Consider the following 4583-nt stretch of genomic DNA (forward strand, 5'->3'; position numbering starts at 1 on the left):
TTTCTTCCTGCAAATATCAAACCGGACACCATCAAAAGTGCTTCGTTTATCATTAGCATTTTATTTCATCAAAGATTTTCACTTTACAGTAACAATGCTTTAGAGAGCACTCATCCAAGGTACCATTCTCAAGGCTATTTAAGGAGAGGAACCCTTTGCCATCTCCACAGGCTCTGAAATAGCCCCAAATGTGAGAATTTGCATCAGCTCTTGCTGTGATGCAAATCAGAGAGCGGCTGGTAGGGTGGCCCTGTTTATTTTCGTCAATGTGTGGGTAGGGGAGGGAAAGTGGCTGCTTAAAATGCATTTAAAACTTTTAGTTTCAAATTAGTGAACTCTGGAAGAAAGGACTTAGATTTACCAGGAACAAAATAAAACAAAATTTACTTCAGAAATATGTCGGGCATAAATACACTTGACTAAAACCCTTTAGCCAATTTGTTGATGGCTGGAATTAGAGAGTTGAGGATTTTCCTACCGAGCAGATAATATAAACTCATCTCATCTGCAGACTCGGAACTGGTGGGCTACCACATGGAACCCGAGGGCTCTTTGCCACCCCCTGTATACAGTCATGATTCCCCAGACTCTTCTGGGCCTGATCACTGCTTCGGAACTTCCGATCTGATGCTGTAGCCAACTGTGACTTCCGGGATGCACTCTGACCCTGGGTTTGCCTCCTACCTCTATGACTTTCCTCACCCCATCTGGGGTACTAATACCTGGTCCTCAATCTTCTTCCAGGGCCCAGGTCTCTGCCGGAGACTCCCATTGGCTAAAGTATTAACTGTTAAAGCAAACGTACCTCTGAGCTCCTGAATTGCTTCCTCAGTTCCGCTAGCATCACATAATTGAATCATATTAACTATCAAGGACAAGTTAGTGTGGAAAAATAAAATGTACACGAATAGCTGGGAAATCGATTAAAATGCACAGCTGTAGGGGAAACTAGTTCTACCAGGCACTGAAGGCTGCTCTGGGGCCTCTCTTTCTGAAATAGTCTGGAAATGGCACATGATCCAGCAAACAGACCAGAAGAAGAGAATAAAAAGTCCCAAAAGAGACCCAAGTATGTATGGAAATTTAGTGTGTGATAAAGGGGGCATTTCAAATTGTTGGGGCAAAGATGGAGAAAACTGGGTACTTACTGGCAAGAGATAATATCTGTATCTCACACCATGCATAAGAATAAACTTGAAATGGATCAGGAATCAAATGTAAACATTTAAATTATAGAAAAACTATGAAGAACAAGGGTAAATTCCTCCTTGATCTTGGTACAGGGAAAGTCTTTCTAAGCACAGCTCACAATCCAGACAAGATAAAAGAATCGATCAATAAACATGGCTATATAAAAATATAAAAACATTTGCACAGCAGGAGGACTGTACATAAAGTCAAAAGACAACTGACACACTGGGGAAAAGATCTGTAACTTACACCACAGATGATGGGCTAATTCCCTCAATATTTAAAGAGTTCTTAAAAAGGGAGAAAGGACCAAAATCAACAGAAGAATGGGAAAAAGACAGGATCAGAAAATTCACTTATAAACATAGACATGGCATTTAAACCTGTGAAAAGATATTCAAATAGCTCACAATTAAAGACATGCAAGTTAGGACTACACCATTTCTCACCTATCAGATAAGCAACAATTTTAAAGTATGACAACACATCCTGTTGGCAAGGCTGGGGAAAGCAGGCACTTTCATGTATGGCTGGTGGGAATACAAATTGGCACAGTCCTTTGAAAGGGGAACTTGGCAATGACTAACAAAGCAATTCATGGACTGACTTTCCAACTGAGCAATCCCACTTCTAGGAATCTACCCGGAAGATACATCTCCAAAAATACAAAAAATATGTATGCACACATTATTCACTGCAGCCTTGTGCAGAAACAGCTTAAATATCGATCCTTGAGAGAATGGCTGGGTAAAGTCTGGTACACTTAGGTTAGGCAGTGGAGTACTACACAGCTGTAAAAAGAATGACAAAGATTCCTGTGAACTGGCATGGTACGCTCACCAGGAGAGACTGTGACGTGAAGAGAAAAGCAAAATGTAAAAGGATGTCAGTAGGATGCTACATTTTACGGAAAAGGAAATCAGAAATTATGCACTTATCTTCTCAATAGTACAAAAGGAAATAAAGGATAAACTAGAAACTAGTGAGACAGAAACAAGGAGTAGGTGGAAGGAGTTGGAAAGCGTGGGAAATGAGAGCAGGACAGAAGGGAGGGTGAGGGGAGGAGAGTGACTTTTCCTAGGAAGTCTTTTTATACAGTTTGGACTTTAAGCAACCGTCGTCGTGATTCACTTACTGAGGATAGAGAGATAAATAAAATTAGCAAGGATGGGAAAGGGAATCCACTATGGGGTATGTATGAGTCAGGGTCACATCAGGAAGCAGAAATCACACGGTCATTTGAACAGGGAAATTTAATATAAACTTGTCACAGGGGAATAACTGGAAAGGTGTGAAGAGAACTCTGAAGAATGCTGTCAGGCAAAGACGGAGAGCCCAAGGAATGAAGAAACTTGGAAAGGGCCTCTCCCCAAGGATGAGATTCAGATCTCACTGGAGAGGGTATGGTAGATGGAGACATTCAGTGAATGCTAAAAATTGGTGGGTTGCCTGGCCCAGAGCTGCCCCACAGTCACCAAACAAACAGGAAATGCCCTTCCGGGGTGCAGGCCGGCAGAAGCTGGCAGGAAGGAATTGCAGCCAGGGCCAGCAAGCCAAAAGCACTTCCCTGGGGTAGATGTGGCCAAGACAACAGACAGGCACACAAAAGGGGTTGGGAGACCGGAAGCCCGGTCACCAGAAGAGCAGCATAAGGCCCCGAGTGTGTGATGTCTACAGTGGGAGCGCCACAGTGAGGTGGTCGCTGGACAGGGACCAAAGCTGTGAGCTCACCAAGTGACTATGTGGTCTGGACAAGTAGCTGGGGCCGAGCGGCCCTGGATTTTTCCACACACTGCTGGCAGCCATGTGGTAGGAGTGAGGGGACAAAACAGCAGCACACTGAAACGGGGAAGAGAAGCGCCTGTCACCTATAATGTCCCCTCAGTGTCCTTCCCTGGTAAATCGTGCTCTCTGGGGAGGAGAAATGCTTCATTTCCAGCCCCGTTATTATGAGTAGGTCACAAAGGGTGAATTTGGATGAGGGGCAATTCATGAATGACAGGGTGAGAAGACCAAACAAATGAACCTCACGACATAATAACAAATCAGGAACAGAACCGCTCAGAAAGGAAAGGAGAAATCCAAAGCAATGAGTGCCCAAATCTGGGTTTCTGCACACCATTCTCCAACAAAAAGAACCGGGGCTTTTCAGAGAAATGGTCATGCCATGGCCAGGCCAGAGAAAGTCCAAGAGGAGCCTGGAACATCTTGTCATGCCAGAACATAAGTGTTTTAAAGCAAAAGGTTGGGAGGGCAGTGGTGCTGGGAGCCTGGTGGGCACTGCCCGGTCCTCACAGCAGCCTGGTGGGGCCGTAGGAAGGGAGGCTCCATGCTGAGCACATTCCGGAGCCTGAGTGGCCGCCGAGACACCGTTTGCCCCCACCATTCCCGGGACACCCCCTGTGCTGGTGCAGCCACCCTCGCCCCCTCTGATCTTCCTCCCTTCCTCAGCCCCTGGATGAACAACTGACTGAAGGACAAATCCCTGAGTTCAGGGAGGCTTTCTCCCTATTTGACAAACTTGGAACTGTTGTGAGGTCACCGGATCAGAGCCCAACAGGAGCCAGATTTCCACATCTGATTGACAAGGGGGATGCTGACGGTCATGGCATTATTGACTTCCCACAATTTTTTACTACGACGGCTAGAAAAATGAAAGAGACAGTGAAGAAGAAATTCACAAGGCATGCAGAGTCTCTGACGAGGATGGTGACATCAGTGTGGCAGAGCAATGTGAGGTCATGACCAACTTAGGAGAAAAGCTAACAGATGAAGAAGATGAAATGATCAGAGAAACCATGGACAAGGCAGCTATGAAGAATTCCTACTGATGATGACTGCCAAATGAAAACCTACTTTCAACTCTTTTTCCCCCTCTAGAAGAATCGAACTGAATCTTGAGGGAAAAAAAAAAAAAAAGTCCATGTAGTCATTCTGTTTCTGTATAGCAAAACTGAATGTTAAAAGTGCCTTGTGTGCACACCCACAAAAACTGCACGTATTGGTTGGTGGTTCCTGTGCCCTAAAGATCAAGCTACACGTGTTTTACAGTATAAACCCTTGTCCTACCTTAATGATAAGGAAGCACTTAGCAGACTCCTTGCTGTTCCATTTGCTCGTATTAATACACTGTTTGGGCTGGCTAGTTTTTCATGCATGCATCTTGACAATGGCGCACAGTCAAGCATTTGTATCAAAAACCAAAAAAAAATGAAAAAACAAATTTAAAACTTATTTAAATGGGTTCTAATTCAATTCGTTCGTAGGAACTGTCATAGCTGGTTTACTGGAAACAAACACTTAAAATTGGTTTATTGCACGATGCTGTGCAGAAACATGGGTGAAGAATAAACTGTCTAGACGTCGCCCCACCTAGTAGGATGGCCCTTTCC

The 4583-nt window shown here is 44.4% G+C and overlaps 1 pseudogene; it reads left to right on the plus strand.

The window, feature by feature from the left end:
• The first annotated feature begins 2767 nt into the window (after window positions 1–2767).
• Window positions 2768–4039, plus strand: LOC125101636 (calmodulin-like; annotated as a pseudogene).
• The last annotated feature ends 544 nt before the right edge of the window (window positions 4040–4583 follow it).

Source organism: Lutra lutra, chromosome 6 (genome assembly GCF_902655055.1).
Source record: "Lutra lutra chromosome 6, mLutLut1.2, whole genome shotgun sequence".
Lineage (NCBI taxonomy): Eukaryota > Metazoa > Chordata > Mammalia > Carnivora > Mustelidae > Lutra > Lutra lutra.